The 25,693-nt window shown below is 40.1% G+C and overlaps 1 long non-coding RNA gene across 1 annotated transcript in view; it reads right to left on the bottom strand.

Moving 5' to 3' along the window:
* LOC135319739 (uncharacterized) overlaps positions 1-25,693 on the bottom strand; it is a 362,830-nt gene that overhangs the window by 10,897 nt on the left and 326,240 nt on the right. The window contains exon 5 of the long non-coding RNA XR_010378574.1: positions 19,191-19,240. This is a non-coding gene — a long non-coding RNA (uncharacterized LOC135319739). The remainder of the gene's footprint in view (positions 1-19,190; positions 19,241-25,693) is intronic.

The raw sequence follows: 25,693 nt of genomic DNA on the forward strand, positions 1-25,693 counted from the left end.
ATTGGAAGAATCAATACTGTTCAAGTAGCCATACTACCCAAGGCAATATACAGATTCAGTATAATCCCTATCAAATTACCTCACATTTCTCACAGAGCTGGGAAAAAAATGTTAAAATTTGTATGGAAACACAAAAGAATAGCCAAAACAATCTTGAAAAAGAAGAATGGAGCTCAGGGATTCACTCTCCCTGACTTCAGACTATACTACAAAGCTACAGTAATCAAAACAGTATGGTACTGGCACAAAAACAGACACATAGGTAAACGGAACAGGATAGAAAGTCCAGAAATAAACTCACACATTTATGGTCAATTAATCTATGACAAAGGAGGCAAGACTATACAATGAGGAAAAGACAGTCTCTTCAATAAGCAGTGCTGGGAAAACTGGACAGCTACCTGTAAAAGACTGAAATTAAAACATTCCCTAACACCATATACAAAAATCGACTCAAAATGGATTAAAGACTTAAATGTAAGACCAGATACTATTAAACTCCTAGAGGAAAACATAGGCAGAATGCTCTTGGACACAAATCACAGCAGTATTTTTTTTGAACCAGTTCCTAAAGTAATGAAAATAAAAGCAAAAATAAACAAATGGGATCTAATTAAACTTAAAAGCTTTTGCACAGCTAAGGATATCATCAACAAAATGAAAAGACAACCAACAGAATGGGAGAAAATATTTGCAAATGATGTGACTGACAAGGGACTAATTTCCAAAATATACAAACAGCTCATACACCTTAATATCTAAAAAACAAGCAACCCAATTAAAAAATGGTCAGAAGGCCTAAATAGACATATCTCCAAAGAAGACAGATGGCCAACAAGCACATAAGATGCTCAACATCACTAATTGTTAGAGAAATGCAAGTCAAAACTACAATGAGATATCACCGCACATCAGCCAGAATGGTCATCATTAAAAAATCTTGAAACAATAAATGCTGGAGAGGGTGTGGAGAAAAAGGAACCCTTCTATATTGTTGGTGGGAGTGTAGATTGGTGAAGCCACTGTGGAGGACGGTATGGAGGTTTCTTAAAATACTAAAAATAGACTTACCATGTGATCCAGCAATCCCACTGCTGGGCATAAACCCAGAGAACAATATATTATAATTCAAAAAGACACATGCACCCCAATGTTCATAGAAGCACTATTTACAATAGTCAAGACATGAAAATGACCCAAATGTCCATCAACAGATGACTGGATAAAGAAGTTGTGGTGTGTATGTATGTATGTGTGTACATACATACACACACACACACACACACACACACACAATGTCATAAAAAAGAATAAAATAATGCCATTTTCAGCAACATGGATGAACCTGGAGATCATCATTCTAAGTAAAATAAGCCAGAAAGAAAGAAAAATGCCACACGATATTGCTTATATGTGGAATCTAAAAAAAAGAACAAATGAACTTACCTACAAAACAGAAACAGACTCATAGACATAGAGAGCAAACTTATGGTTATCAGAGGGTAAAGGGGGTGGGAAGGGGTAAATTGGGAATTTGAAAACTGCACCTCCTGGGGAGTGACAGAAATGCTAGCTACCTTGATTGTGGTGGTGCTTTCATTGGTGTATACATCTATCAAAATTCATCACAGTGTACATCTGAAATGTGTAGTTTACTGTACAGGAACCATACCACAATAAAGGTATTTAAAAAACCTCTCTAAAAAAAGAAAAGACAACCAACAGGATGAGAGAAAGTATATTTGTAAACCACATATCTGACAAGGGGTTAATAACCAAAATATATTTTTAAAAAAACTCATACAACTTAATAGCAAAAAAATCCCACAAATAATCCAATTTAAAAATGAGCAAAGGATCTAATAGACATTTTTTTAAAGAAGATATTTGAATGGCCAACAGGTACATGAAAAGGTGCTCAATATCACTAATCATCAGGGAAATGAAAACCAAAACCACAATGAGGAATCACCTCAGAATGGCTATTATTGGTAAGTGACATAGGTCAGTCCTGACTTCACTCCCCCTCACAAGAGGAGCAATGAACAACGATTCCCAGACAAGACACAACTGAGAGAATCCTAGGACAAGGGAGGAAGGCCGAAGCACCCGTGCTTCAGTAGTTGTCCCAAGCAGCAGCCTTGCTCATCCGTAGAACCAGGTCAATGGCCCAGTCTGCCTAGGATACTTGGCAAGGTTCAGGTCTATCTGATTAAAGGCCCCAGAGGAGGAGTTTTGCTGGCCCTGGAGCCTGGCCTGCCCACGCCCAGGCAGAAGAGCTGAGTCATAGCCCCACCTGACAGACAGGACTGCAGGACATGGCCCCCAGCCTCATCGGACGGGAAGGGCTGGTGAGAACACCCAGAAGCAGCACAACCCAGCCACACGACAGTTGAGAGGCAGGCAGACAGAGCCGACTGCCCCCAGGATGAAGCCAGTGGCCCTGTCCAGCTAGGGGACTTGGGGCACGGGTATACCTGAGTCAAGACCACAAACAAAGAGCCTTCGTGGCACTGGAGCTGCTTTCCTCAGTGCGCCCAGGCAGGGAAATGAATTCATAGCCCTGCTCGCTGCTGAACACAGCCTTCAGCCCGCCTGAGCAGGGAACCTAACCAGAGCACACACGGAGCTGCAGGGCCCATCCAACAGCCCTGCTTACAGTGGAACTTCAACAGAGAGCACAGCCCATGCTTTTCCTGTCTGCAGAGTAAAACTGGTGGCCTCACCTAGCCAGAATATGCAGTGCACACGGTTGCCTGATTCAGGTCCCCAGACAATGAGTTGTGCAAGCTCTGGGTCCCATCCTGCTGCCCTGCCAGCACTGGGAAGCTAACTCAGAGTCCCACCTACTACTGAGTATATAGTACCCAGTCCCCACCGTCTAGCACACCTAACCAGAGAATCCAGGCAACAGTCGAGCCCATCCTGCAGCCTCACCTGGGCAAGGAACCAAGTCAGCAGTCCTATCCAGCCGTTCTCAGCCAGTGCACACCCCCACCCCTGACCTCAGCGCTCCAACAGTTGCATCACACAAAACAGACCCCAATAGTAGGCTCAGGCTGCCCAAGGATGGTAAGAGGACAAACCACCAGAAACCCAAACTGAACTGACTGGTGAAGAACTATCTCTGCCAGCGTGAACCTGCAAAGTCTGGAAGAGCAGACCACACACTCAAATGCACAGATACCAATGCAAGGAATCATGGGCCACAAAAAGTCAGGTAAATGTGGCACCACCAAAGGAAACTAACAAAGTTCTAATAACTAACCATAAAGAAATGGAAATCTATGAACTGTCAAAAACCTCAGAATAATCCTCTTAAGCTTAGTGAACAAAGAACAGAAAGACAGACAACTAAATGAAATTAGGAAAACTGCATGACAAAAACGCAAAGTTCAACAAAGAAACAGAATCATAAAAAACAAAAAACCAGACATCCTAGAGCTAAAGTATACATTCAGTAAACTGAATAATTCAATAGAGAGCTCAAAACCAGACAACCCCACAGAAGAAAGAATCAGTGACCTGGAAAACAAGATACCTAAAATTAACAAGTCAGTGGAGCAAAAAGACAAAAAAAGGAAAAAGAATGAAGAAAGCCTATAAGACTTATGGGACACAATAAAAATAAGCAATATTCACATTATGGGAATTCCAGAAGGAGAAGAGGAAGTGAAAGGGACGAAGCACATCTAAAGCAATAATGGCTGAAAAGATCCCAAACCAGATACAGATATCCAGATCCCAAAGGCCCTAAAGGCCCCACATAGGTTGAATCTACATAGAGCTACACTGAAACACATTACACTGTCAAGAGTCAAAGACAAGGAAAGCACTTTATGAGCAGCAAAAGAAAAGAGAGAAATTATATACAAGGGAATCCCCATAAGACTATCAACAGTGTTCTCAACAGAAACTTTTCAGGCCAGGAGAAAATGGGGTGACATATTCAACATATTGAAAGAAAATAACTATCAATTAAGAATTCCATACCCACTGAAGGTGTCTCTCAGAAATAAAGGAGGAATAAAGTCTTTTCTAAACAAAAGCTGAGGGAGTTCATTACCACCAGATCTGCCTTCCAAGAAATACTAAAGGGAGTTCTCCGAGCAGATAAAGGAATGCTAATTTACATCATAAAAAACATAAAAAGGTAGCATAAATCTCATTGGTAATGGTAAATATATAGTCATAATTAGATTATGCAATACAGTAATTGTGGTACATAATTCACTTAGCACTCTAATAACTGAAAGTTATTTTTAAAAATGAAGTGAAAATAACCATAACTATGAAAATCTGCTATTAGTTACACAATATCAAAAACATATACACAGTAACAACGATAATCTAAAATCTGAGGCAGAGAAGTAAAAGTACACAGCTTATGAGTTCTGTTGAAGTTGTTATCAGTTTAAAGTAGAACATTATTACTTTAAGATATTTTATGTGTGCCTCATAGTAACCACAAGGGAAAACCCTTGTAATTCTGTAATTACACAAAAGAACACAATAAAGAAGTCAAAGCATACCGCTACCACAAGACATCCACACACAGAAAAAGACAGCAGGGTAATAAACAAGGAACAATGGATCTACCAACCAGAAAACTACGGGTGACCCTTGAACAACACAGGGGTTAGGGATGTCAACCCTCCACAGTCAAAAATCTGCTATAACTTGGAGTCAGCCCACCATATACGTGGTTCCTCTGTGTATGTGGTTCTACGTCCTCAGATTCAACCAACCATGGATCATGTGGTGCTGCAGTATTTACTACTAAAAAAAAAAAAAAATCCACCTACAAATGGACCCACACAGTTCAAACCCACGTTGTTCAAAGGTCAACTGTACTAGCAAAATGGCAATAGTAAGTCCTTACTTTTCAAGAATTACTTTAAACATAAACATATTAAATTCTCCCATTGAAAGACAAAGAATGGCTGAGTGGATTTAAAAACCAAATCCAACCATGTCCTCCCTACAGGAGACTCACTTTAGCTCTAAAGATACACGTTTACTGAGAGTAAAGGGATGGAATAAGATAGTCCATGCAAATGGTAACTCCCCCTCAAAAAAAGCCGATAGTTATATTAGACAAAATAGACTTTAAACTAAACATAGTAAAAAAAAAAAAAAAAAAGAGAGAGAGAGAGACAAAGAAACACATTATAACATGAAAAAGGGTTAATACATCAAGAAGATACAACAGCTGTATTTATGGGCCAAACTGGAGCATCTAAGTACATAAAGCAAAAACTAATAGAGCTAAACCAAACTAAAGGAGAAATAAACAGCAATACAATCATAGTTGAAGACCCTAATACCTCTACTCTCAGCACTGGACGGATCATTCAGTCAGGAAATCAATAAGGAAACAGCCCAGTTGAACAACACTATAGACGAAATGGACCTAACAGACTGCACAGAACATTCCAGCCAACAGCAGCAGAATACACATTCTTCTCAAGCACACATCAAACATTTTCTAGAACAGACTGTACGTTAGGCCACAAAATTCACCACGACTGAAATTATACCAAGTGTCTTCTCTGACCACAATGGTATAAAACTACAAGTCAATAACAAGAGGAAAATCAGAAAATTCACAAATACAAAAAAATTAAACAACACTCTCCTGAACAACCAATAAATCAAAGAAGAAATTAAAGAGAATAAAATAGGATCATGAGACTAACGAAAAGACAACATATCAAAACTTATGGGATGCACCAAAGTAGTTCTAAGAGGAAAGTCTGTAGCAAAAGTGCCTACATTAAGCAAAAAATATTCCAAATAATCTAACTCTATGCACTTAGCAACTAAAAAAAGAATAAACTGAGCCCAAAGTCAGCAGAAGGAAGGAAATAATAAAGACCAGAGAGAAATAAATGAAATAGAGCACAGAAAAGGAACAGAAAATATTAAACCAACTAAGAGTTGGTTCTTTGAGAAGATAAAATTGCAAACCTTTAGCTAGACTAAGCAAAAGAGAGAGAGGACCCAAATCAACAAAACTATAAATGAAAAAGGAGACATTACAACTAATACCATAGATATACCAAGGATCATAAGAGGCTACGATGAATGCTCAAACTCTTCTGTCAGAAGACTTTATTCCTCCACTCTTCCAAGAATCTCCACCAATTCTTTCCCAAGGGGCTCCCAAAGTATCGTGAGATTTGCCTTTTCATCTTGGGAGACCAAGCTCTCTGCTCTGGTGAGAGTAATTCCAATAATTTCAAGTTGAATCTGTTTCTAAATATAGAACTATATATCAGGAAACTGGACAACATAGAAGAAATGGAAAAATTCTTAGAAACAGACAAACTAGATTGAATCATGAAGAAATAAAAGTCTGAGTAGACCAAGTACTAGTAGGGAGATTGAATCAGTAATTTAAAAAATCTCTCAATGAATAAAATCCCAGGACCAGATGACTTCACTAGTGATTTTTACCAAACATTTAGAGAAGAATTAATGTCAATTCTTCTCAAACTCTCCCCAAAACTCAAAGAGGAGGGAACAGCCCCAAACTCATTTTATAAGCCCAGCATTACTCTGAAACCAAAGCCAGAAAAAAAAAAAAAAAAAACTAGAAAACTACAGACTAATATTCCTGATGAATATAGATGCAAAAGGTCTCAGTGAAATACTAACAAACTGAGTTCAGCAGCACCTTAAAAGAATCATTCGTCATGATCAAGTGGGATTTATACATGGGTTGCAAGAATGGTTCAACATACAAAAATATCATTGTTATGCATAAATTAATAAAATTGAAGAAAAAACCCTGTCATCATCTCAACACACAAAAAAGCATCTGACAAAATTTGACACCTGTTCATGATAGAAATTTCTAGATATAGAATGTATCAACATAAAGGACACAGAATTAACATACAAATACCAGTAGCTTTTCTATACACAACAATGAATTATTTAAAATAAAGAAAATGATCTCATTTAAAATAGCATCAAAAACAATAAAATATATAGGAATAAACTTCACCAAGGTAGTGAAAGATCTCTACTCTGAAAACTGATGAAAGAAATCAAAGACACAAGTAAATGGAAAGGCCTCCCATGTTTGTGAACTATAAGAATACTAAAATCCATCTATAGATTGAATGCAATCCCTATCAATATTCCAATAACATTTTTGGAGGAGTAGAAAAAACAATTTTTAAATTTATATGGAACCACAAAAGATCCTGAATAGCCAAAACAATCCTGAGAGAGAACAAAGCAAGAGACTTTATGCTTCCCAATTTCCAGCTCTACTGTAAAACTGTAGTAACCAGAACAGTATGGTACTGACTTAAAAACAGACAATATATAGATGGGTCAGAATAAAGAGCCCCCAAATAGACTCAAGCATATAAAGCCAACTAATATTTAACAAGGGAACCAAGAACACTAAATGGTGAAAAAATGTTCTCTTCAATAAGTGCTGGGGAAATGGAATAATCATAAGTAAAAGAATGAAACTAGACCTCTGTCTTACAGCGCTCACAAAATTACCTTGATCTGGATTAAAGACTTAACTGTAAGACCTGAAACCATGAAACTCCTAGGGAAAAAATGTAAGAAAAAAGCTCTTTGATATGGGTCTTGGCAATGATTTTTTGGATATGACACCTACAGTGCAACAAAATCAAAAACAAGTAAGTGGGACTTCATCAAACTAAAATACCTCTGCATAGCAAAAGAACAATCAGCAAACTGAACAGCAGCCTATGGAAAGGGAAAAATATTTGCTAATCATATATCTAATAAGGGTTAATATTTAAAATATATAAATAACTCATGTAACTCAATAGCAAAAGAAACAATCCAATTAAAAAACAGGCAAAAGACCTCAATAGATTTTTTTTTCCATAGAAGATACATTAATGGTCAACAGGTATCTAAAAAGATGCTCAACATCACTAGTTAACAGGGAAATGCAAGTCAAAACCAGATGAGGTATCATTTCATAGCTATTAGGATGGCTATCCTCAAAAAGGAAAGGGAGAACAAACGTGGCAAGGATGTGCACTGCTGTTAGGATTATAAACTGGTACAGCCATTATGGAAAAACAGGATAAAGGATCCTCAAAAAGTCAGAACTAGAATTACAATATGATCCAGCAATTCTACTTCTGGGAATATATCCAAACTAAATAAAAACACTAACTGGAAGAGAAATCTGCAGCCCCATGTCACAGCAGCATTATTTACAGCAGCCAAGACACAGAAACCACTTAAGTGTCCACTGATGGATAAATGGATAAAAAAAGTTGTGGTATATATACAGTGGAATATTATTCAGTCATAAAAAAACAAGGAAATCCTTTCATTTATGACAACATGGATGGACCTTGAGGGCAATATGCTAAGTGAAATAAGTCAGACAGAGACAAATCCTGTATGGTCTTACTTTTATTCTAATAATAAAAAAGGAAAAAAAACCCAAAGTGATAGAAAAAGATCATATTTGTGGTTACCAGGGGCTAAGGGGGGAGAGAGAGAGAATTAGAGGAAGGAACAAAAGGAACAAACATCCAGTTATAAGATGAATAAGATGATTAATGTACAGCATGGCGACTACAGTCAGCTGCTTTATATGAGTGGAAGTTGTTAAGAGAGTAAATCCTAAGAGTTCTCATCACAAGAAAAATTCTTTTGCATTTTCTTTTTATTTTGTCTATATGAGATGATGGATACTAACTAAACTTATTACAGTAATCATTTCACATTATATATAAGTCAGACCATTATGCTGTACACCTTAAACGTACACAGTGATGTATATCCATGCTATCTTGATCAAGCTGGGGGGAAAAAGAATGGCCATTATCGAAAAGATAAGAAATAAAACAAATGCTGGGGAGTATGTGGCAAAAGGGGAAGCCTGGTGTATTGTTGTTGGGAATGTAAACTGGTGCAGCCACTATGGAAAACAGTATGGAAGTTCCTCAAAAAATTAAAAATAGAACTACCATATGGGCCAGCAATCCTATTTCTGGGAATACATCCAAAGAAAACAAAAACACTGTGCCAAAGAGAAATCAGCACCCTCACCTTCACAGCAGCATTATCCACCATAGCTAAGACAATGGAAACAAGCCAAGTGTCTACTGATGGATGAACAGATAAGAAAATGTATGGGTAATGGTGTGTGTGTATACACACACACCCCACACACACATATACACAATGGAATATTATTCAGCCATATGAAAGAAGGAAATCCTGTCATTTGTCACAAGGATGAAACTTGAGGGCATCATGCTAAGTGAAATAAGTCAGAGACAAACCTTGTATGATCTCACGTATATGTGGAAACTAAATAAACAAAAAATAAAACAAAAAGCAAAACTCAAAAAAAAAAAAAATCAAATTTGTGGTTACCAGAAAGGGGTGGGGGTGGGAATTGGATGAAGGCAGTCAAAAGGTAGAAACTTCCAGTTATAAGATAAAGTAAATATTAGGAATGTAACATAAAACAAGATGGCTATAGTTAATACTGTGTGGTATATCTGAATGCTGTTAAGAGAGTAAGTCCTAAGAGCTCTTTTATATATATATATTTGTATCTATATAAGATGGTGGATGTTAAATTATTGATGTAATTATCTCACAATATAACTCAAATTATTACACTATGTACCTTAAACATATACACTGCTGTATGTCAATCATATCTCAATAAAACTAGAAAAAAAAAAAAGAATCTTGTGTTATTTTAAATGTTAACAGAAACAAGTTATTGTTAACCACCCAAGCTTCTGATAATCTTCTCAAAAGATAGGTTTTGTTTTGATTTGAGTTTTGTTTTTTTTACCTCCATCTTGGTATTGATGTTATAAACCAGCTCAACAGAAAACTGCTGAGATGCTTTTTGGGGGGGAGGGTAATAAATGAGTAACCACCAACATGCTTATCTGCATTTACTTTCCAGAAGGAAATTTAGAAATTCCCTGCTCTGCGTAGCACTCAATCACAGCTGTTTGAAGCATGACCTCAGGTTTAACTTGTTCTTAAATAAAAAATCCTAAGGCTGTATCTGGCTTGACACGTGTAAAGGTTTGTCCTCTAATACAAAACCAGGGCAGTCTACCTCCAACAACCACCACTCATCACACGGAGAGCCAAGTTACAGGATAGCTCCATTCATCACCAAGACTGTGCATTAGAATTACGGCTTTGACTGGGAAATAGACCATACGTTCTATGACTAACCTATTGGAATCAATTTACTTACGGAGTCAAAGCTCCATGATTTATAGTCCAAGCCGTCACAAACCAAATGATAGTGATAATTTCATCACAATGGAGAAAATATGCTGGTTACCTTATTTCATATTTACTGTCATTTTAAGAGACTCCCTGTGTCACATGGTTTGGGGTTTTAAATCGTTTGGTTGACAGAGCTCTGTTTCCTGGGACCAGCGAGGACGAGATGTCTGACACTGGCTTATCAGATTCACCGGCCAAAACTTTATTAAGCACCTAGTACGTGTAGGGTATGACGCGTCCCTCTGAAGTCCAGTGATAACGCTCTTTGGCTGCCCTCAAAGAGCTCAGTCTGCTGGTGAAGGCAAACTCTAAAACGACTACCATTCATCACGATATGAGAGAACGAAAGCTAAGCCTCAAGAGGCCTGAGGCAGGCGTTAGGCAAAGCTTCACAGAGATATCAAAATATTACCTAGTTTAGAAAAACCAGCCCTAGTCCTCGCTGATCCTTGCCTTAGCTTAAACTACCATCACGAAATACCACACGTCGCGGAGCTTAAAAACAAAGAAAAACAGAAATGCATTTCTCACCATTTTGGAGGCTGGGAAGTCCAAGATCCAGGAGCCGGGAAGGCAGGCTTCCCCCTCGGGCTCCTCCTCTCGGCTTGCGGGATGCGGCGGTCGGCCCGCGTGCCCTTGTCTCTGCGCCTGCGCGCGTGGCTGGGGGTGGGCAGGCGCTCAGGTGTCTTCTGAGCAGGGCGTGACTCCCATCAGGAGGCCCCACCCGTGTTACGTCATCTAATGCTAATTACCTCCCAAAGGCCTCATCTCCCAATACCATGGGGAGGGGGGGAGGGCTTCAGCATAAGAATCTGGGGGAAAAGAAACATTTAGCTCATAACTCTCCTCCCCAGGCTTCACGAGACCTAGTACTGTCAAGGCTAGGCCACTCGCCTCTTTCATAAATCACTTTTCAGATGTAGGTTTTTTGTTAAGTACTGTCATAGGCACTGTCTCTATTACAAGCTCTCCAGAACTGAATGTCTGAATCTGTGGTTCCTATGCTGCAAGAGGTTTTAACAGCTGACATCACACCCTCCGCTCCAGGCAGGTTCTGTCCTCCCAGAGCACAGATAGACGCCAGCGTAGCGTGTTACCTGGCTCTGCCTCGGCATCTAATGTGAGCTCCAAGCCGTTGCACCTATTCCTTTTATTCTGAATTAGAATTTTCAGCCCGGGTTGCACATTAGAATCACCTGGGTAGCAATTTAATAGGAACCATGACCCATGGAATTGGCATCTCCAGGTGAGGCTTACACAAGATAATGTATAAATGCACCTAGAACATGGCTGCCATCTAATAAAATGGAAGCCAATAATGATGGTTGTCGGTAAGTCTTCCCTAGCCAATAAGATTAGGTTCTCAAGGAACTATATAACTCTCGCTTACTGTAGGTCTTAGCATGGGACTGGACACATGGTAGACCACTTGAAATGTATTTACTTAACTTCTAGAATGTTTATTTTATAACATTTATATACCTTTACCGACTTCCAGAAAATCTTTTGTTGTTTTACTTATATTGGATCTGAGGTATACAGCCTTGGACTATTCATAATCCAGCACACTAAGGTCACTGATCCACATATGGTTGTCTGTTCTATTTATGTATTTATTCTGATAAAAATATAATGTTTTATTAATTACAGGTGTGACGAGGTTTTTTAAAAAGAGCAATATAAAATAGATACAAAGCAAGTAGTAAAGGAGGAGAGGAAGGGAGAAGTTATTGAAAATAAAATTATGCCTAAGGAAATTTCCAATAATTGAAGGAAAATGGAGCTTCCTATCGGTCAGGCAAAAAAGAAAGGAGCACACAATGGTTTCATAGTCCTAATGCTCCAATAGGAGGAACTCATTAGTTCATTCTGAGATAAACATTTCCCTTGCCCTGATACTGGAGAGGAATCTGTCAGAGGGGACTCTGTAAAAGATAATGCCTCTTACACAATGTTCTTGATGTTCAAAAATTGTTTCATAGATATTTCCTGTATAGTGCTTTCTTATTAAGCCTGTGGCAGAAGCTAAATATTGTTCTAGAAAGGGGGTACCGTGGTTTGGCTCTAAAATCCTGCTCATGGTGCACTGTTTCCATTTCCAGCACTCCTCAGGCTGCCCTCCCTTCAACAAACCTGGTAAATCCCATCTGCAAGATCTTCAGAGGGAAGGCCAACAAAGTTGCAGACCAAAACTCACATGCTAGACTGTTTCAGGCCAGAAGCTCCATGGTAAATCTCTCTTGCTATGTAATGTTCATTTTGGCACGTGGGTAATAAAAGTTAATGCAAAACAAAAGCTAATGCAACTATTCAAGAAGTCCTTGTAACATCGCCGGCAGTGCCACATCTCAAAGGTATGGGGAACCAGACGCTGCACTCTCTTATCTGGATGTCAACTCGGTCTAGAACCCAACTTCATGTGGCACTCCATCCTGTTCATCATTCTCCCACGGGATATACTAGTTCAGTTCGTTACGGTTCATTTTCTCTCTTTTTTTTTTTTTTTTTTTTTGCTTTGGGTAGAATTTTCTTTTTAGCAATTATCTAGTTTTTTTTTTTTTTTCTAAATTGAAGTACCATCAGTTACAATGTATCGATTTCTGGTGTACAGCCCAATGTCCCAGTTATGTATATGCATACATACATTCTTTTTCATATTTGCTTTTTAACTTCATCTCTCAAAGATACATTTCAATGATACATTTCAGCTAAATAACACCAAAGAATCTTTGGGAGTCCAACTTTTCTGGCCTTTACCTCAGAGGAGTTGTCAATACCTCAAACTTTTTTTTTTAAATTTTGTGTGTGGGGGGGTGTAATTAGATTTATTTATTTATTTATTTTTAATGAAGTTACTGGGGATTGAACCCAGGACCTAGTGCATGCTAAGCACACATTCTGCCACTGAGCTGTACACTCACCCTCAATACCTAGAACTTTGGAAAAATTTCTGCAAAAATTTGTGCACACAGGATAGGATGGAAGGAAATTCTGATCAGCCTATGATTACAGGCATTAGAAGGCTAGGCATCTCTGGGAAGTAAGTGGCTATACATCTTGAGTAGAACTCCTCCGCACGCCTCCCTCTCCCATCAGTTCAGAGAAATTGATGCTAGAAGTAAGGGTGGGCCAGTAGGGTTGTGGTGGAAAATGGCCAACCATCAGCTCTCTGGCACATCACTGAATGTGGAGCAGGGAAGTGATACACAAGAGCACACTGATACAGAGTATTGCCACCATATGAATACAACAGATGAAAAATACCCTCCAGAGCACAGATAATAAGATGTTGTAAAACAATTAGGAAGTGATGAGTTTGGAATGTACATTTTATTGTACGCTTATGTGATTTAATTTTTAATTATAGTTGTAATTATGTTATTTGATTTTAAGTTTGTATCACTTACTTTTTTCATCACTTACAAAATGATTTCATTGGATATGTTGCCATCTCAGTATCTTCTATGCATTCTTGCCAGAAACACATTGTATCATTTACTCTTAAACAATAGCTGTGTGTAACAATCAGCTTGCGAAATACATGAAAACACAGCCAGTTGATTTTTGTGTCCGCTCCAGCTTACCACTGTTAAGTCAGAAGGGACTGATCTTAACTTTAAGGGCACTAAGGGCAATGCACTGGGTGTTGACGTACACCAATTGGCTGTGGACCTCACATTCACCTTCTTGTAATTCATCTAAATGAACAATAATTTGTTGAATAAATAACAGTATAGTCAGACAGATACCATAAAGAATTAAAAAGTTACCCAATGGGATCTCATTTATATGTAGAATCTATCCAAACTCATAGAAATAGAAAGTAGATTGGAAGTTGCCAGGGGTAAGTGAATGGGGGATACGGGTGAAGATGGTCAAAGGGTACAAATTCCCAGTTGTAAAATGAGTGAGTTCTGGGGATGTAATGTACAGCATGGTGACTAGAGTTAACCATACTGTATTGCATTATAAGGGGGTAGATCTTACAGGTTCTTACCACAGGGGGAAAAAGGGTAATTATGTGAGGTAATGGATGTGTTAACTAACCTTACTGCAGTAATCATTTTGCTATACGTATATCAAACTATATCACGCTGTACACCTTAAATTTGCACAATGTTATGTATCAATTCTATCTCAATAAAGCTGGAAAAAAATCTTTAAAACCGAAGTTTATCCTTCTGAATTACTTAATTATTCCATTAAAAATTAAAAAATAAATCAAGAAATGACACACTACATTAGCAGTTTGATTTCATAGTTACTTAAGATCTTTTGCAGATGTTTCTGTTTTATTAAATTCAATTATCAGTCTAAGTCAGTTTCCAGACTATGGTAACCCTGCAACCTTCACTGAGTCTAAACGTCACTATTTAAAGTTTTGATCTTCTTGTTGTACATAATTCTTGTATCTTCTGCTGGGGAAAAAAAAATTCACGTAGTAAATTTTAGTTTAAAAGGCTACTGTATAGCACAGGGAACTATATTTGATATCTGGTCACAGCTTACAGTGAAAAAGAATATGAAAATGAATATATGTATATGTATGTATGACTGAAGCATTGTGCTGTACACCAGAGATTTGACACATTATAAACTGACTATATTTCAATTTTAAAAAGTTTAAAAAAAGGCTAATAAAATGCAATAGGTTATTTATATACTCCAAGCTAATTTGCTTCAAAGAAAAATGATTTCACAAGGCATTTTATAAATGCCTATAAAATTGAATTTATTAAGTATAAAATACATACCTAGAAATACAGGTTCTCTTTTTTGTTTCAGAAAATTTTGATTGGGACAGAAAGAAAAAGAAAAAACCTTTGAGAAATTTGGGCAAGTTTGATTATATTTCATTACTGTAAAAAAAAAAAAAAAAAAGCAATGCTGAGAGCAGAAGGGAGGTGGCTGAGCCTAATATTTTCTGTTTTGGCCCCTTTTCTGACCATTTCCGTGAAGGCTGACCCCTGACAGAGGCTGAGCAGGAAGCAGCACGGGAAGTCGAGCTTGTATTTGCTTTTTGTTGGCAGGACTGATTAAAGGTCTGCTGGGGTGGAAATTTGAAGCTATTGGTTAAAGTTGACTCTGTTCCTCTTCTGTCTTACAACAGGCACAACGAGGGCTGAGCAAGGCAGTGCTGGCTCAGGGCTCCTGAAGCTTTTCTGAGCCTCTCAACCGATCCTCACTCATTGCCTTTTTAAGCATCCGTGACACTTCCCTGCCTGCTCTCTCCTTATCATCTGCACTACCTCCCTACCCACCCCTGCTCACTCAAATGGCCTTTGGGGAAAAAAACCTGCATTTTGGAGTCTAAAGTTCATAGAACAGAAAGCTGCTGGGCTGAGAGGAAGCCTGAATTTTAGCCAAGGTCATCGCTTAAGCTAGAAGTAGTTCCAACTTACAACAATAAAATTTTCAGATAGAACAGTACATCTGATGACAGCCGCAGGAGCCGGCTTACCAAATGGCTCCAGTGATTCTTGGCCTCCTGCCAACAGCCGGCATCAGCTCGCCAGCCATGTGAGCGCATCATCTGAGAAGCAGATCCTCCATCCCCAGTCAGACCTTCAGATGATGCCGCCCTTGCAGCTCCTTTGACTGCAGCTTCATGAGCATCCTCAGACCTGAGCCACAAGGCCGAACTGCCCCCAAATTCCTGGCCCATTGCAACTCCGTGAGATGATAAATATTTATTGTTTTTGGAAGCCACTAACTTTAAGACACTGATATATTAATTCTCTCCATTAACCCTCATAACCACCCTATATGAGGGAAGGAAGAACAGGTCTAAATATCTCCACTTCAAAGATGAGAGATCCGTGAGATTGAGCAACATGGCCAGAACTGCATCACTAATACATGTTGGGGCTTGGCCAAGGACCATGATCATCCAGTCTCCAGTTTGGGATATTTTCTCTGCTATACCAGTGGGGCTTAAGGAAAGTGACAACAGACTCCTCATTTCATTCCTGGCTCCAGAATAATGGATCACCAGCATAACCACTAGGCTGAGTTTATTCAAGCTGACACCAGCTTAGATCTCAGGCCTCTAGCTGGGATCAAAGACAGTCACCTTACTGCCATGGGGATCCCAAGCTCAGGAGCCGTGCTGTCTGAGCTGAGTGAGGAACACGAGGAAAGGCACGTGGTCTCTCCAAACTAACTGTCTTTTCCTTTTCCCTTTTTAACACTTAGTTTTCCTCTGGTCATCTTTGTTTTTCTTCAAAGAGGGTTTTGAAGTAATGATGGGAAGATATTGACCCTAGGTGCTTGGTCTGAGCTCACAGTTTTATTAGTGGTATGACATTCTCACAAGGTTCAAGAGCTTCCCGGCTATTTGGAGCAAAGTTTTGGGTAGAGAAGTAACCCCCATATTTTCCACAGCCTCTCCTTCCATATTCTCCCCATCATCATAGCTTCTTTCCAATACCATCTCCATTTCTAGAGGATCCCTGGTTCCAGGAGATAGGACATACCGCTTGGCCACACTTTATAAATCCCTGGTTAGAGGGCAGCTCTCAAGACTTTGGATACAGAACATGTTTTCCCAGCACAGACCATAGCAAAGAGAGAAGCAGCTCAGAGATAAGAGCTTGAAGCAAGCCCTGTTTGCAGGACAATAGAACAGGAATTTAGTTGGGCATGTGGATATTAGCAAACCCCTGCAGGCAAAATTTTCCTCCCTGCAACTGAATTCTCCCATTATGGCAGGGAAGGTCCAGCCAAAGCCTCTGGGCCACCCCAGGGCATGAAGGCTTGGCTCCATGTTTACAAACACAGAAGGGGAGCAGATGTCTAGGGCCAAATGGAACTTCTGTACCCTAAAACACATGACTTTTGTATCATTACAGGCTCTCATGGTTGGAAATATTTTTAAAAGTCATATAGCTCAACTGTTGCATTTTACAGGTGAGGAGATGAAGGAAGTCAACTATACTTCAGTAAAAAATGCAAAAAAAAAAGGATAATGAGAAGCACCTAGGGAAAATGATGTTCAGGACCAAAGCTGTGTGTCTTGTGTTCCTTCACGCACCGCCCGGTTCTCCATACCCTGCTCACCTTGCTACCAGATAATGCAGACTGGTTTCTCTTCTGACATCCTTCTACCCAAAGCTCACAGTTTCGGGCTTGATCGCACCAGGGATCTGGGGGTCACCTACCCTTGGGACCTCCTCAGTGGGAATCACAGCCAGCCTTCATTTACATAACACATTCACTACCAACTTTCACTTAACCTCTCTGTGACTCAGTTTCTTCATGTATAAAATGAGTACAATAGTAACGCTTGTTCTGTAGGGGTGTCAGGAGAATTAAGGTGGGGGGGGGAGGACTATATAAAGAACCTAGCTCAGTGCCTGGCATGCAGAAAACTCCCAGTAAACGATCGCTATTGGTAGGAAAGAGTCACAGAAAGAAACTATCTGGGAGCAGTCGAGACTCACGGAGGAGGATGAGTCACACGGGTTCCCTCACCCAGAAGGGACGCTTTTATCAGAAAGTGTTCTGGCCACACAGTATTACGGAAAGGCTAGATCAGACCAAGGGGGAGAACAGAGGCCACTGGAAGGGGGGGATGCTTGGAAGCAGCCAGCACATGGGAGAAGGGATGGAGACACAGTGAGAGAGGGGAAAGAAGAGGCTCACCAGGCCCACGTGTTACCGTTAGCTCTCCTGTGTGGCTGAGAAAAAGCCTCCATCCTCCTAACCGTTCTAAGGTGGTCCTCAGTCAGCTCTCTGAGGAACCAGGAAGGGATGAAGGAAACACACAAGAGTGAGGGTCATGCAATTTTGGGCTTCCTGCCTGTTACCAGGCTGTCTGTAAAGCAGGCCCGGGGCTGGGCACACCCTCGGGCGCTCAGGCCTGGGATTTCCCCAGTCACTTCTCTCTCTGCCTCAGCATTCACCACACCCTCTTCCACAAGGCTGCTGGCCGGCCTCCAGGTGCAGCTGTGGCTCAGGCCGGAAGGATGCAGAACCCCATTCTCCCTCGCCCCTCTTGTGAGTCACACTCCAGGCTTGCCCACTTCCACTCACCTCAGTAACATCACCTCCCAGGAGAACAGAGGGGCAAGCAAGCCTGAATGGGTGGCTTATTTGTTGAAAAGCCCTGGGGTTATTTGTGGGTAGTGACCAGGACTTAGCACCAACTTGCTAAGTTGGGCAGGTAACAGCCTTAATGCCGCATCTCTAAAATGAAGTTAATTAGACTTTTCCATGCTGTTATCCCAGGGAGGGGGGACAGATGAGTGAACTGGTAAAGGAAATTGACAGGTGTTAGTTAATTGTGAGCCATCCTGATTCATCTAAGGCTCTGACGGGCAAAAAAAGAGAGGAGAAAGAGAGAAAAAGGTGGGTGGGAGAGGAGGGGGAAAGAGGGAGAGAGAGAAGGAGATTTTTTAAAGGCTAAGGTAATTCCATGTATAAGTAGGTTTCATTCCCAATCTCCAGCCTCAGGAGAAAGAAGACATTGGCTTTCCATTCCCAAGAAAGCCTTCCAAAGACTGAGGGGTGTTGGGGGATTTTAGAGGGAAAGGTGAGTTGATTCTGCCCATGATGAATTCTGCATATCCCTGCTCTCAAGGCAGTCCCCCTGCCTGGCTTTGGAACTATTTTTTGGATTGCCCAGAAGAGTGTTGAGTATGTGAGTCTATTTGTTTGCTTGAGGACCAATCAGCTCAGTGCAGCAGACATTTCTACAGGACGGTGTGGTTTGCCCAGAAGAAATGATGCTTCCTCAGAATCCTTTCAAGCTCTCCAATGTTCTATACAAGTAGTTCTCAAAAGCACTGGCATTTTTTTATAAGCCTCCCCAGGTACTGCTAACCAGGGTGAAAACTGCTGCCCACACTTTCGACTTTATCGCATTCAGTGAACGACGTTTCGATTCCTGTTTGTTTTATACTCACTCAGGAGCACAGGCAGACCACTGAGATACTGCAGCTTCAGCTCCAGATCACTGCAACAAAGCAAATGATGAAATAAAGTGAGTCACACAAAGTTTTTGGTTTCCCAGTGCATTTGAAAGTTATATTTATAGTACACTGTAGTGTATTAAGTGTACAGTAGCATTAAATCTAAAAAAACCAACGTACATACCTTATTTAAAAATCCTTTATTGTTCAAAGGAAACCATTGACAAAACAAAAAGACTCAATGGGAGAAAATATTTGCAAATGATATGATGATAATGGGTTAATATCCAAAATGTATAAGCATCTCATACTTATCAACATCAAAAAACAACCCAATTAAAAACTGGGCAGAAGACCTGAATAGATGTTTTTCGAAAGAAGACATACAGACAGCCAACAGGTATGTGAAAAGATGCTCAAAATCATTAATCATCAGAGAAATGCAAATTAAAACCATAATGAGATATTGCCTCACACCCGTCAGAATAGCTATCACCAAAAAGAACACAAATAACAAGTGTTGGTGAGGATGCAGAGAAAGGAGAACCTTTGTACACTGTTGATGGGAAGGTAAATTGGTGCAGTCACTGTGGAAAACAGTAGGGCGGAGTCTCAGAAAGCTAAAAATAGAACTAACACACCATCTAGCAATTCCACTCCTAGGTATTTATTTAAAAAAAAAAAAAAACCAAAACACTAATTCAAAAAGATACATGTGCAATGTTCATAACACACTCTTTATAATTGCCAAGATATGAAAACTACCTAAGTGTCCATCAACAGACAACTGGATAAAGAAGATGTGGTATGTAATATATACAATGCAATACTACTCAGCCATAAAAAAGACTGAAAATTTGCCATTTGTAACAACATGGATGGACTTGGAGGATATTGTGCTAAGTGAAATAAGTCACACAGAGAAAAATACTGTATGATATCATGTATATGTGGAATCTAAAAAATAAAACAAACTACTGAATATAACAAAAAAGAAACAGACACAGGTATAGAGAACAAACTAGTGTTTACCAGTGGGGAGTGGGAAGTGCGTGGTACAAGTTAGGGGTAGGGGATTGAGAGGTGCAAACTACTATGTAAAAAATAAGTAAGACACAAGGATATATAGTACAACAGGAGAATACAGCCAATGTTTTATAGTAACTATAAATTGAATATAACCTTTAAGTTGTGAATCACTATGTTGTACACCTGAGGCATACAAAATTGTAAATCAGCTATACCTCAATTTAAAGATACTTTATTGCTAAAAAATGCTAACCATCATTTGAGCCTTCAGCAAGTTGTAATCTTTTTGCAATAATGTCAAGGATCACAAATATAATAATGACAAAGTTTGAAATATTGTGAGAATTACCAAAATGTTACACAGAGACACACAGTGAGCAAATGCTGTTGAAGAAATGGTGTCAACAGACTTTCTCAATGCAGGGTTGCCACAAACCTTCGAATTGTAAAAAAAAAAAAAAAACAAAAAAAACAAAAAACCAAACAAATAAACAAACAAACAAAAAACCCCCACAGTATTTGCGAAGAGCAATAAAGCTTAAATGCAATAAAACGAGGTATGCATTTTAAGCACTTGATCACTGCAAATGCGTATCAATGGAGTAGCTAGTCTAGTGATGTAAGAGTAGCGAGAACTTGAGGCACTAAGAAGGGTGGAGAGACTGTAGAAGGGCTCCGAAGTCAGGAAACTGGAGGGGCTGGTGTCCGGCCGTGATTGGTACAAGTCTTTGGAGCTGTCTAGTATTTCTCTGAGGAGCAAATGGAATTTTTCAGTCCTAGGAGGTGTCAGGAAACACTGTGAAAGATTGAAATGGGCAAAAAAAGGGTGCCTGGGATAACACATTGGGTTGTATTTGTCTTTCAAACGAAACCACAACTCTGGAAGTTGTAGAATATTGATAGTGGTGCAAACCATTTTTTCAGAGAAATGCAGATTATGTGTAGATACACTCAATTATTGTCCTATAGATATTGACCAATTTTATATCCATCTATAAATTCATTACAGCATTCCCTAATAGCCTGTGTATGTTTGTATGTTTTTAATTAACCTTTGAAACAGTTGTGCCATTTTACCAGTTCCTTAATGAATTAGTGAGTTAAATAAAATCTTTGACATGTTTGTTTTATCTTGTATTTGTAGAGGATCACGGCGTTACCACTGAGGGGAAAAACAGCCTTTAGCAAAGGGAATGAACTTGAGCGCATAGTTGTGATAGGCTGAATGATGGCCCCCAGAGATGTCTACTACTCCCTAATCCCCCAGAACCTCTGAATATGTTACCTTCTTTGGTAAAAGGAATGTTACGGATGTGATTAAATTAAAAATCTTGAGATGGGAAGGTTATCCTGGATTATTCAGGTGGGGAGGAGTGATGTAGTCACAGGAGTTCTTTTAAGAGGAATACAGAAGGGTCACAGTTAGAAAGGAAAGATGATGACAAGAACAGAGGTTTAAGTGTTGTGTGGCTGGGGCCACAAGCCAAAGAAGCAGGTGGTTTCTGGAGACCGGAGAAGGCAAGGAAACAGACTCCCCCCCAGAGCCCTTGAAGGAATGAGCTCCACTATGATCATAGCCCTTACAACCTGATTCAGACTTCTGACCTCTAGAACACTAAGGTAATGAATTTGTACTGTAGTTTGTTACAGCAGCAATGGGAAACTAATGCAGTGGTGATCAGAAGGCTGCTTCCTGTTCTCCTCAAAGGCAGTGAGTCACGTGGGAGTGGCAGCTGTCGCTGTGACAAGGGATGCTCCTGCCTCTGGCTCTGCACGCTGAAAAAAGTCTGGACTTACACTCCCCCCAACCTTCCCTCTGGTGCGGTGTTCCAGCTTCTGTGGCTGAACCAGTAAACCCCACCCCACTTCTAATGACTTTTCAGTAAATCGTCTCTTCTTTCCCCTTTCACTCATTCTTACCAAAAATGATACCACTGAGCCCTCAATTCTTGGGGGCGCTCAGAAGCATTCCTCAGCCCCATCCCATCCCTCTGTAGCTGACTCTTAGTCTTGTCGTTTTTCACGGGGAATACCAAGGGACCATGGCACAGACACGTGCTGAGGCCACCCAGCGCCTGGCCGAGCCCCCTCCTCTCCCGAGGGGTCCAGCAGCTGTGGTCTGACTCCTTCTTGAAGGAGATGCTCTCAGCATGCCGTTCACACTGCAAAGGCAGGAGCTGCAGAACTGGCTCCTGATCCCTGAACTTGGTCTTCTCGTTCTCTTACCCAAAACCCAGGACTTTCTCATACTCTAGTTATAAACACTCTTTGAGTCTTAAAATTCTCCATTTACAAAAGCAGCTATGGAAGCCCCTCCCTGCTGCATCAATTGCTGAACCAAGAGAACCTCAGAGACAGCGTCCCTGACCCTTGGGCGGTCATGAGCTGAGACACGGACAAGATAGCCACTTAACCTACACATGAAATGGTGAATAGGCCATAAGAATAAGAAAGAATTTATCCATTTAGGTCAAGGGTAAGTGCACAAATGAGTCGGGGTGGCGGGGGAAGTGGCTGGAATGGAGAGGGGGTGAGGGAGGAGGGTTCACAAGTTCCAAGTCCAAGCAGGAAGAAGTGAGAAGCTACCATGTTTCAGTGGTCAGTGCTGAGAAGAGCTTTCATGGGTTTCATGGATGTCAACGAACCTCTTCACAGGGGGTGATGTGTAAGAGACGCTGCTCTCCTGATGCCTGCAGCTCAGTGGGTCCCCAGGGAGGTCAGCCTTTAGGGGGGCCACTGGCCTGAAAAGCCTCAGAGCACAGTGAGTCAGCAGACATGATTTGCTCCTAATAAGAGCCCTGCAGGCAGAGCTCTGTAAGAGAAACAAAATCAAGTTCCAGCTCCATCAGCTATTATGGTTGATTTTCAGCCAATTGCACCTGGAGTGAGCTGGAAAAGGTACCTATTAGCTGTTTTGATTTAGCAGCAGTCAGGAAAACAACCCCAAGCTCAGCCTCTCTCCAGTCTTAACTTGTCATTTTCCCCAGCTCAACAAGTAGGGAGGCAGGGCTGCATGAAACCCCACCGTCCCAGGCCCGTGAATTAGGCCCCTTCATCACGGGGAAAGAGCAGGACTGCGCCAGTGTCTGAGCCAATTCATCAGGAAACACCCCAGACTATTCTCCTTCCCCCCTCAAAGAAACAGGCCCAAGGAGACTGTTTCCACACCTTTGAAGGCTTAGAGAGGAAGACTAATGACATAACATTAGTGAAAAAAATCTGCTTTAAAATAGATACATTAACCAGGAAACATCATATTCTCTCTCTCTGCCTCCTTTTGTGGTCATGGGGAACTAGAATGTGGTTCCTGGTTAATGTGGGTAGAAAGCCTCCCAGAAGCTCCCTTGCTAGGGATTTCTGTGTGTCTTACCTGCTTTTAAAAACATATTATTATTTTCTCATCAAAGTAATACATGAATATATTTTTAAAAATGAAATGATAATGGATGAGGTTTATTGAACACTTCCTATATGCCAGACACCACAGTAGGTGTTTTACAAGGATTATCTCATTTAATTCTCAACACACACCATGACTCATGTCATCCCCATTGTACTGATGTTAAGACTGAGGTTCGTGAATCATTAGCAAATTTCCCAAGGTCGTGATGCTACTAAGTAGTGGCATTAAAATTTGAACTCCAACAGTTTTTATCCAGCCAACACACTTATCATTACAGTATTCTATTTCAAGAAAGTTTACAATAAAAGCTGAGTTTAGAGTCGTAAAAAAAAAAAGTAACCGATTCCTAAAACACACACACACACACACTCTCTCTCTCTCTCTCTCTCTCTCTCTTACACTCCTCACTGCCCCACTCCTGAGAGGCATCTACTCTTAACTCTTTGAGATATGCCTTTGGATATCTACCACTGTAGTTCTAAATAATACTCATATACTTTTGTATCTTGGCTTATAATTTTCCCACAGTCTATTTTATTCTTATTATGATAGATGAGCATTTTAGCTCTTACATTTTTTCAATATAATTATAATGATAATTTTTGGTAAAATCCATATTCAATGTTTTATTTTTGACCACTGCTCACTTCTAAGCCAAGTAATGTACACTATTTACTTTCCCTATATTGTATACCTTTATGTTTTCCCTGTAGTTAATTATTACCTAACTTTTTATGTGCCTAGGGTTTTTTCAATCAAGGGCAAAATCTTTCCATGTCTTCCTATGGCTTTGTACCATGGCTTTCAATACAGTTTTTCTCATCTTCAACCCTATCAGATAACTAAGTTTCAACATCTTTCTCTGGAGACATCCCTCCTGGCATCCTCTTTTCTCACGTTCCCCTTTGGGCAGGTGTTCTGTATTCTTGCCCCAAAGCTGGTTCTGGGACTTCTCTTGGCCATTATCCAGGGAATTCCCTTCTCCTCTTTCCCACATGAATCTCTTCTTTCCTAAAATCCTGTCTTCCTCTTTATTAATTTATACCATGTTTTGGTTAGTATACCCTTCAATAGTTTCCTGGAAATGTGGTACAGTAGTTATTCGAAATCCAGGGAGTCCAAACAACTTTTATGTAGTTTTTAATCACCCCACCCTCTCATCTTTTCAGTCTTACCCACCCAATCTTTTCTCATATTTTACAATATTTGGTGTCTCCAATTTTCATGCATTTCGAGAGTCCTGCAGGTGAATTGGCTACATTTAGTTCTTCTTTTGTAGACCCTTAGTTTTGACTTCGTACTGTTTTGCTAAGTCATTTACCAAACCACCACCAGCTTTTTGTCTCCATATCTCATGTTTCAGGGTTTCATTTGGCTTCTGGTATCAGGGAAGGCACTGTTGCTGTTTCCTGTAATTCTTGTTATTAGGGGAATGGGTTTTGAGAGGAGAACAGGCTATTGTTACTCTACTATTATTAAGCCCCATCTCTCTACATCACTGCTTGTGCTGCAGAGTTGGTATCGAGCAAGGCTGGATCATAAGATGATCCATGCTCTTTACTCAATTAATGTCCCACAAGGACAGTTCGTTCTGACCTTTCTGGTCAATCGATGTCCTGAAGGCCTAGGAATTAGGATCATTTTGTCAAACCTCAAGGCTCAGGCTTGCTTTTGTCCAGCGAACAAGTCCACTTTGATCCTGGTGGGATGCTGTTTCTGTTCTCAGACAGGGGGTAACCAAACTTTCAAGTGCCTAACAATCACTAGGATACTTATTTTTAAAAAGAAAGAAAAAAGAAAAAGAAAAACATTTCCAGGGCTTCTGAATCAGTAAGATCCAGGTGTCTACCTTTTCAAAAGTCCCCAGGCAAAAGGTCCTCAGACTTCACTTTGCGCAGCAATTTTGACAACTTCCATCAAATGCAAGTCAAGAGTTCTGGGCTCTCTCCTTGCAAAGCTGCCTGCTCTTCCCTTTTGCTCTACTTCCTGATAACGAAACCTAAGTTACAGCCTTGAGTGCTTTACTTATAAAATAGTTACTTGTCAGTCTTGTTCTGTCATCACG

Source organism: Camelus dromedarius, chromosome 3 (assembly GCF_036321535.1).
Source record: "Camelus dromedarius isolate mCamDro1 chromosome 3, mCamDro1.pat, whole genome shotgun sequence".
Classification (NCBI taxonomy): domain Eukaryota; kingdom Metazoa; phylum Chordata; class Mammalia; order Artiodactyla; family Camelidae; genus Camelus; species Camelus dromedarius.